The sequence below is a fragment of the Solanum lycopersicum genome, chromosome 1 (assembly GCF_036512215.1).
Source record: "Solanum lycopersicum chromosome 1, SLM_r2.1".
Lineage (NCBI taxonomy): Eukaryota > Viridiplantae > Streptophyta > Magnoliopsida > Solanales > Solanaceae > Solanum > Solanum lycopersicum.
The window spans coordinates 42,535,636-42,546,504 of NC_090800.1; the positions used below are offsets into that span (position 1 = coordinate 42,535,636).

Sequence of the window (10,869 nt, forward strand, 5' to 3'; positions counted from 1 at the left end):
CAAACATCATAAAAAATGAGTACTTCAAATAGTTCCAAAAGAATAAATATAATTTCACAAAAAATAATAGAAGAAGAAATAAAACCACAACATTATTATATAACAGGAATAATGGAGCAAAGAAAATATTTAATACTAATAAATACAGGATAAGAAGAAAGTTATATTACGAGAGAGTTAGTTATGGAAGATAAGAACACTCATGTTCAGAATTACCAAAAGTATTAATAAATATTGAAGAAATAACGGAACAAGAAATAATAATTGGAGGTACACCAATGACAATAAAATTTAAGATATATCAAGGAAATGAAAATATAACATTAGGAATAAAATGGCTAGAACAAGTAAAACCATATAATATAGAGGATAAACAACTAACGATAAATTATCAAAATAAAAAGGTCATAATAAAAAGGAACATTAATATAAAAAAATATATGAAAATATATATACTCGCGAAGATAATAATAGAAGGATATTATAACAGATATTATACACCAATGATAGATACAGGATCAGAGGCTAATATATGTAAATACAATTGTTTACCAGAAGAAAAATGGGAAAAGTTAAAAACACCAATAGTAGTAACAAGATTTAATAATGAAGGAAGTATGATCACATACAAGGCAAAAAATATAAAAATACAAATATGGGATAAAATATTAGTTGTAGACGAAATATATAATTTTGAATTAACAACAAAGGATATGTTATTAGGAATGTCATTTTTAGAAAAATTATATCCACATATAATAACAAAAACACACTGGTGGTTCACAACATCATGTAAACAAAAAATAGGAGCAAGAAGAGTAGGTAACAAAAGAAGAAAAACAACAGAATGGATTAAAGGCAGTGAAAAAATTACACAAAAATTAGAAAATATAAAAGAAGAAGACCCTAGAATAGAATTAATTATATTTTCCTTAGATAAAGTAAAAATAATCCAAGAAAAATAAAAATTATTATATGACGAAGATTCTTTACAAGGATAGGAAAAACATAAAACAGAAGTTAAAATTGAACTGATTGATGAAAATAGTATAATAACACAAAAACCATTAAAATATAATTTTAATGACTTAAATGAATTTAAAATACATATAACTGAATTACTAAAAAATGGATATAAACAAGAAAGTAATAGTAAACATACAAGCCCGACATTTATTGTTAGTAAATATAGTGAACAAAAAAGAGGAAAAAGTAGAATGGTAATTGATAATAGAAATTTAAATGCAAAAACTAAAACATATAATTATCCAATACCAAATAAAATATTAAAGATAAGAGAAATACAAGGATATAATTACTTTAGTAAATTTGATTGTAAATCAGGATTTTATCATTTAAAGTTAGAAGACGAATCTAAAAGACTTACAACATTCATAGTACCACAAGGATTTTATGAATGGAATGTATTACCATTTGGATACAAAAATGCACCAGGTAGATTTCAACATTTTATGGATAACTATTTTAAACAACTAGAAAATTGTGTAGTTTATATTGATGATATATTATTATATTCTAAAACACAAGATGAACACATAAGATTATTAGAAAAATTTATACAACACTCAGAAATAAGTTAAAGTAAAAAGAAAGCAGAAATAATGAAAAAACAAATAGAATTCCTAAGAATACAAATAGATAAAAATGGAATAAAAATGCAAACGCATATAGTACCAAAAATAATAACCTCGAATGAACAATTAGATACAAAAAAGAAATTACAAACCTTTTTAGGATTAGTTAACCAAGTAAGAGAATATATACCAAAATTAGTAGAAAATTTAAAACCATTACAACAAAAACTAAAGAAAGATGTAGAATTTCATTTTGATAATAGAGATCAAACACTAATACAAAAGATAAAATTATTATGTAAAACATTACCAAAATTATATTTTTCGGATGAAGATAAAAAATTTATTTATATAGTAGAAACTGATGCAAGTGAAAAATGTTATGGAGGAGTATTAAAATATAAATATAATGATAATAATATAGAATATCACTGTAGATATTTTTCAGGCACATATACAAATACGAAAATAAAATGGGAAATAAATAGGAAAGAATTATTTTCAATATATAAATGTTTATTAGCATTTGAGCCATATATTGTATATAACAAATTTATTGTAAGAACAGATAATACACAAGTAAAATGGTGGTTAACCAGAAAAATACAAGATTCAATAACAATGAAAGAAATTAGAAGATTGGTATTAAATATATTAAACTTTACATTTACAATTCAAGTGATAAAGTCTAATAAGAATGGTGTTGCAGACTACTTATCAATACAAAGCTATTAAGACTGAGAACAAAGATGAAGATACAATAGAAAAGCTACCCAAAGCCATTACTATACTTTGTACTCAAGTGGATGGTATGGACAGTGAGATACAAAAGCTAAAGACTAATGAAGATAACCTGAAGTCTAAAGCTAATATAAGTCAGCAACATGACTGTAAAAATGTGGAGCTACGTCGATCGGAAGACGGTAAAATTCCAGATATAAAAGGAGACGATGGGAAACCCCCTAAAACCAATAATGTTTGTTTAAATACAGATGCAGGTACAAGCAGAAAAGTTAGTTAAAAACCACGAAATACAAATTTAAACCAGTTATTTGCAAAACCATTTATTCAAAATACACCAAAACAAATACCCATAGAACCACAAACTCTACCTATGCAGTGACTATACAAAACCAGAGTGAAAAGGAAAGATACAATTATATTACACAAACCTACATTGAAAATATATATAAAATCCAAACTTATTTAAATCTCAACCCCAGATCTAACCAAACTAAAGATCCAAGTCAAGACTATATAACTCAAAAATTACAAGGATACAAAAGACTTATAGCACAACCAAAAAGTAGTGCTAATCTAGTTAAGACATGTTACAGTTATGGATTACTAAGTACAATATATACATATGACGGAGAAGAAATCAGTGGAATACCAGAGTTATACAAAGCATTTATTACATATAAAAGAGTTACAAAATGAAACTTATTTTATATTAAGTTTTCTAAGCACCAGTAGGAATATTATATGAGGAGGTAAAATCTCCAATTCAAGTAACTAAGATAGTATTAACAAAAGATATGATCATACCAGAAGATATTGAACATCAGAACGAAATACCAAAGATACAGTACCAAGTTTTTATGTCAATAAAAGAATAATTGGTATATCAACTATCATACAAGAATTAACAAATAATTATTTAAATGGAAATGCCATATGGAGCTATTATGCTAGAGATCAAGTTGTGATATATTCAAACTCAAGGGAATTAAGAAGAGCAGATATGGATGAAGTTCAGCGATGAGTTTTATCATTACTAAATCCAGAGGAACAACCTACAACACGAGCATTAAAGAAAGAATTTATTTCAGAAGACTTATTAATTAGATATTGTAAACTTATCGGATACAAATACCCAGATCACAGATGTTCCAAATGAAATGAAGAAGATAACGTTATATCAGATGTTGATTTGGAATAAATATGAAGAGATAAGAATGCAAAATAAGATAAAAAAAAAGAGTTATGGTAGACAAAGAAAAATGACGACAAAGACAAAAGAAGAGAGATAAGAATGCAAAATAAGATTAAAAAAAAGAGTTATAGTAGACAAAGAAAATTGACGACAAAGACAAAAGAAGAAAAAGACATAAAGATAGATATAGACAAAAAAGATGGAAGACAAAGGGATAAGATATCTTTGAAAAAATGTAAAAATAAGAGATAAGATTCCTTTGTATAGTAAATAGCTTTTACTTTTTTGAAAGGCCAATGTGTATAGCCGTCCATTTGAAAAGTTTTGTTTAAAAAGTCGTAAAGCATACAGTAGGCGCACTTATGTGCAGGTTTAGAATTTAGTATATATAGATTGCCAAAATGTAAATGAAAGGCAGGCAATGCCAAATAAAAGCTGAAGTTGATAAAAACCCTTTCAAAACCCTCTCTCAAGATAAAAACTAAGTTAAAAAATGGAGAAATCCGAAATCAAGTCAGATATTTTAGATAGCATGAAAAATCAAGAGACAAAGGTATATTGTTTAACAATTATGCAGAACTAATTTCATATATTCCTGAATATCATATATATGATTGATTAAATTTATGTTAGTTATTATATACTAGAAGTTGGGGGGTGCGGAATTCATCATAAAGTAAGATATATATTTTATAGAGTATAATATAATGATGGGGGGGGGGTGCGGAAGTCATCATAAAGTAAGATTTATATTTTATAGAGTAAAATATATTTTATCTAGAGTAAAATATATTTTATCATAAAGTTCTCTTGATAACTGTTCTTATCTAAATATTTCTTTAATATTATTTATTATATACTCTATGTATAACATATCTTGGGTTCTTTGGTACATGTATAAATTTTCTTGCATTAATTGTTTTAAATACAACAGAATTATACTCAATTATGATTTTATAATATTCAAATCATAAGTGCATCCACTAATAACGATCCATTGGCAATACCGTTGCCTTAAGGTGATCATACCTCCTTTTCAAATTTATCCACAATTCAAGTGGATCTTTCACTATTAGTATTCAATCTTCATGCTTTTATTAAGATGATAACAAAGGAAAATCATAGCCTTCGCTTTATCTTGACTTTGATGCTTCATTTCCTTCAATTATACAATCATCCAGACCTTTAGCGGTAAGGTGAAGTTCAGCATCAAGTACCCATGACAAATAGTTTTTTCCAGAAAGTTAAAGTGCCACAAATTCAAGCTTTGACAAATTCGTCATGATGAAAACTATCATAAAATAGTTGAGTCAATAACATGATGTTGATTTCTTTATTATAAAAGATAAATTTATGCTTCAAATGATTAAGAATTAGTATAAAGTATATGATATGTATAAACATGGAATGCTACAAAATTATATAAACTCATAAAGTATGAAACGGTAGATTTATTATATGTTCTAATTATTTTTTAATATTTATTTCTAGTTTCAATAGTTATAGATGTCAAAAGTTTGTATGTTTTTCAAGTCATATTTAATATAATACTACTTTCTTTATGACATACAAATACTTATCATAAATTTATGGCAAGAAAATATTTACAAGTCTTCTAATTAGCATGTTTTCACATTTCCTACTATTTAATTCAGAATACAAGTTACTAGCATATAAGCAACATAAAAATATAAATCTGAAACATATTGATTATTATGACTAGTAAAGTATTATAATAATACCTAAAGCCAGTTATATACGCAGTAATTAAATTAGAGATAAAATTTATGCAAGTCCTATTAGAGATGTTATAAACAAATAAATGTATACCTGACTTTAAAAGTAAGTTGATTAACTTTTAGGAATTAATTTTGAATTAAGTAGGTCTCAGTTGGTTAGAGACTCGTGTTGATAACGTGTTAGTAAAACAAGAAAGAAATGCAAGAATACTTAACCAAGAAAGGAAGACAAAGTATGATTGGGAAGTATAAAGTTGAAAGCCTTATTTTAATCTCTTCAATTGTTTTCTTTCACAAGGGTGAAGCATACCCTTTTATGGATGAAGAAATCACTCATTTACAATATCAAGAAAATATATTAGAAGCTCATTAATTGATACACTAAATGGGACATTACGTAACGTATAGAATGGAAAGAAACATCCATACGATTAAATGAAATTGTAACAGATTTAATGAAAATAAATAAATTGTGATAATGAGCAATAATAACTCATTAACGGTTGTTCATAAAGAATGATTATACGAAAGTTATTAACTATTTATAGCAACACTGAAATATTAGTCATGTAATAAAGAATCATTAACAAAGATATTAGATAATGAATATTAGAAAATAATATAAACACTTCTTTTTGAGATACTAGAATTATTTTTTCACTAAATTATGCTCCTCGAAGTTGCGGATGGCCATTCTAGGCGGAACACTAGACTTTCCTAATGAGAACAAGGAAGGAAAGCCAGAGTTATTTGTAAAATAATAATAGTATATATGCCAATAAGCTAACTTTTCGAATAGTAACATCATGTGTGATTCTGATGAAAATTCTACAACATCACAACAAGTCCTTTAGAGCTTGGTTTGTCTAAGTAGGAAATAATAACATCAGCATAATGTTAATGACACTTTTTTTTTTCTGATGCTTATTCATTGTATAGGAAAAGTCTCGGACAAGAAAAATACATTATCGAGAAAAAAAAGGCACGACCTTATTATTATTAGAGTAATAGTCAAAACGTCTAGTATCACTGAGAACGACCATTGTCTCAGAGAGTGCATCCATTTTTATTTGCGAATTGCCTTTTCATTTTGAAAGTGGAACATCTTACCAGTCAGTTGCCTTTTCACGTTTGCATGAGGTAACTGTGATTTCTTTTGTTTTTCGACATTTTAAATTCAATCAATGTAACTCTTTAATCTATTTACTCTACTTGTCTTTCATTTATAACCTAACATACACGATAGATATTATTTTTTTCTGCATTTATCTACTTGTCTAATTTTCTTTCTTACATTCTTCGTTTTCATTACTTATAAAATACCTATGACTCTACTTATGGTGTTTGTATAATAATAACATGGAAATTTGTATTTATATCATACACTAAGACGATTCATGTGTACTTTTGTCAATTTTATTTAATCAAAGGTCAAGTGTGGTCAATAGATTTCACTTTACTTTACTTATATTGTATCGTCATATCAATATCATATCATGTATCATATATTATTAAAGGTATGATGAAGGCTCAAAGGGCAAAATGAAATTATCATTTTACCTTTTAACTAAATTGAGATGTCATTTAATATTTAGTTAATTAAATAATACTAATAAAAATTTCTATAATATTTTGAGTTGGTATACATGTGAGTGAATTAAATAGAATAAATTAAAAATAATAATTATCACTTTAAATAGATATATGTACTGTTTCATCTTTCAAATTAATTTATGTTCTTAATTAATCTATTTGTCTTTAATTTGTTGTAATGCTTGGCCTTTCAACTTTGTGAGTGGATCATCATATTCCAAAGCTATCGTCATTATGAATTATTATACTTTTTGCCTCTTATATTTTAAATATTTGTAAAGACTTATTCTTACATGTGCTTGAGGATAAAATATATATATTTTTAGACTGTTTTTATCAAATTAATAAAGAGATCTAAATCCCCCCCAAAAATAATATACCAAAATTCTTATTAAGTTAGAAGATCTTTTAACCTCCACCAAAATATTACTCTTATTATATTTTTGATATAGATATAAAATATATTTTTAAAAAATTTCATTATAAAAATATTTAATATCCTCATTTTGGGTCTCAACTAAATTAAAATTTGATTTATTAAATTAAATCTTAATATTGAATTATATAATGATTAAATATCAACAATTGCAGTTTAATGCTTTAGTTGTTACCTTCTAATTAAGTTTCCTTAGTTATAAATTTTAAATACTTCCTCTGTCCCTAATTAGAGTCTACTGTTTGTTTAGTTATCTCTAATTATTTATTCGATTTGACAAATCAAGAAAGGATAACTTTTTTTACCTATCATACCCTCAATTAATTACTTTGGAAAATGTACAATTCCTTGAAAATCTTATGTTTTTAATTCATCCACTCCATAATTAATAGGGGTTAAATAGTAAACTCACTATGTCAATTAATATTTTCTTAATAGGTATGCCAATTTAAAAGTGGACAAGCAACTAGGGACACATGAAATATTTAATAATTGGGTTAAACTTAATGAGAAGGACAATGTCATCTTCTAGTAATTAATGTCAATAATTTATCTTCTTAAAATGTGTATTTAGTAACTATTAATTTAATTTTAATATTTTTACTCTATTCTACGAGACATCAAATTTGAGATAAGAAAGACATATTAAGAAAATTAATCATATTGCAGTGCGCCTCTATATTTATTTTTTCTACTTTATTTTTGTCTTCTAAAACAAATATAAAACTTATATATGGAATTTATAATATGGGGAGGACTAAATGTAGAAAAAAGTTTCTCCTCTGTAAGTTAACTATACAAATGAATAATATTTGTGTTTTACTTTTCATGCTTTTATTACAATTCAAATGTTACTTTTCCAAAAAAAAAAATTGTAACTTTTTAATTGTTTATAGCAATTATGGGTGGAAGCGATTTTTTAAGAGAAGAATCATCAAGGGCATCCCTATATTTTTATGTATGTCAATAGGAACTTCGATGGATTGATTTGTTGGTGCTGCCTCAGCATAGGGAAAAGGAAAAGGACAGGTTGTTTCAAGCTACGAAGTCCGGTGAATCCCGAGAGGAGATGCTTCATACAGGTGTGGAAGGGCTTCACATCGAACGAGTTAAATAAGACTTCAAAATAGACGTGACTAATGCAATAAGTAGACAAATAGCGCGAGAGAATAAGAGAGAGAGTGGAGAGTAAGTAGCTTTTTTAGCTTGTTTATTACTGAGGGAGAAGCCCTCTATTTATACAACATTTTTACACATTAGGCCAACAGAAATGGCCGACACTAACTTTACACTTGGCCTATATTAATTCGGCCGACACAAAACGACAAACTACTAGTGGCCTTTTAATTTATTACTTGCCGACATAACTTTACATATGGCCATCTTATCTTCTGGCCGACACTTCACGACAAACTACTTTAATAAAGACATAAAGATAATATTATAAAAATACTTTTTTTTTCAAATTTACTAAAATAGTTATATCCTTGTATTTGTCTTATTTTTAGTATTTTATTTGGTATTAGGTAATTGTATGTTTTAGTTTTAGCATTTAGATTACGATAATCTATGACCATTCTACTTTTACCTCTTTTTTGTTCACTATGTTTTATAACTATAAATGCTGGACTTGTATGTTTACTATTACTTTCTTGTATGTAATTATTTTCTAATAGTTCATCTATATGTATTTTGAATTCTTTTAAATCATCAAAGTTATATTTTAATGGTTTCTGTGTTATTATACTATTTTCATCTATTAGTTCAATTTTTACTTTTGTCTTATGTTTTTCTCATCCTTGTAATGGATCTTCATTGTATAGTTATTCTAGTTGTTCATTAATTAATCTGACTTTGTCTATTGTAAATATGATAATTTCTAATTGTGTTATTTGTTTCTTATTTATATTTTCCATTTCTTGGTTTATTTTTTCACTTCTTTTTATCCATTCCATAGGTTTTCGTTGTTTATTATTTACTCTTTTTTCTCCTATCTTATTTTCGCATGGTGTAGTAAACCACCAATGTGTTTTTGTTATTATGTGCGGATAAAATCTATCTAAAAATGGCATTCCTAATAACATATCTTTTGTTGTAAATTCAAAATTGTACATTTCTTCTATTGTCAATATTTTATCCCATATTTGTATTTTTATATTTTTTGCTCTGTTTTTAATCATACTTCCTTCATTATTAAATCCTATTACTACCATTGGTGTTTTTAATTTTTCCCATTTATCTTCTAGTAAGCAACATATGTTTGTTTCTCCTCATGTATCTATCATAGGGGTATAATATCTGTTGTGATATCCTTCTACAATAATTTTTGCAAGTATATATATTTTCATTATTCATTTTGTTGTTTTTATAATTACTTTCTTATTTTGGCAAATTATTGTTAATTGTTCATTTTCTATATTGTATGGTTTAATTTTTTCTAACCATTTTATTCCTAATGTAACATTTTGATCTTCATTGTAAATTTTAAATGGTATAATTAAAGGTATTTCTCCTATAATTACTTCTTTCTCTGTTATTTCTTCATTTTTATTTACTATCTCGCTAGGTAGTCCAGGGCATAAGTGTCCTGTTTTTATGATTTCTGTTTCCAATACTAATTCTATTGCTATGTAATTTTCTTCTTGTCCTGTATTTATTAAAATTTTATATCTTCTTTGATCTATTATTCCTGTTATAAAATAATGGTATGGCGTTATATCTTCTATTAAATTTTTTGGAATTTCATAGTTTCTTCTAGATGTTCTCTTTCCTTTTATTTGTTCAAATATTGTATTATCAAATATATTTTGTTCTGATAATTCTTCATTTTGATAATCTCCTTTAGATATTATTTTTATATCATCTTCAGACATTATATTTCTTCATCTGTTTCATTATTATCTAGATTAATATTATCTTCTTCATTTTTAGTTTTTATATCTGGTACTTCATATATACTATCGTTTTCACTTAATTCATAATCTATATATTCTATTTGCACATATTCATCATTATCTATGATTATTTCTGCAATCTGTTTTCTTTTTGGATCTTTGGGTAATTTACAATCTCTAGCTAAATGTCCTAGTTTCCGCAATTATAACAAGTACATTGGGATAATTTTCTTTTTGATCTATATGGTCTTTTTATTTTTTTACATAATATCTTTGTCTTGGTTTGTTATATTTATACTTGGTTTTAGTTTTTCTATAATTTTTATATTGTCTAGGTTTTCGCTTTTTATAATATTTATTTGTACATCCAAACTGTGGTGTTGTTTTATCTTTACAACATGCTAAATTTTTAATTAGTACTTTCTCCATTTTTAATTTTTCTTTCTGATTTTCACATAGCTGTACAAACCATTGATGTAAGAATTTTATTCTAGCTCCTAAAGTATCTACTAATCCTTCATCATTCCAATCTTTAATTATTTTTGTGCTAAATGGTTCTGGTAATTTTGTAAAATATTGTTGTCTTATTTCTCTTGCTTCATTTATATTGTATTTTGCTTTGTAGTAATATTCTTTAAATGCACATGTATATTCTTCTATGTAACACATTTAACAT

General features: G+C 26.0%; 1 long non-coding RNA gene across 1 annotated transcript; it reads left to right on the forward strand.

The window, feature by feature from the left end:
* Positions 1-3,889: 3,889 nt before the first annotated feature.
* On the forward strand, positions 3,890-8,583 carry LOC101260756 (uncharacterized). The gene is made up of 2 exons (XR_182321.5): positions 3,890-4,084; positions 8,270-8,583. It is a non-coding gene; the product is annotated as an uncharacterized lncRNA (long non-coding RNA).
* Positions 8,584-10,869: the final 2,286 nt, after the last annotated feature.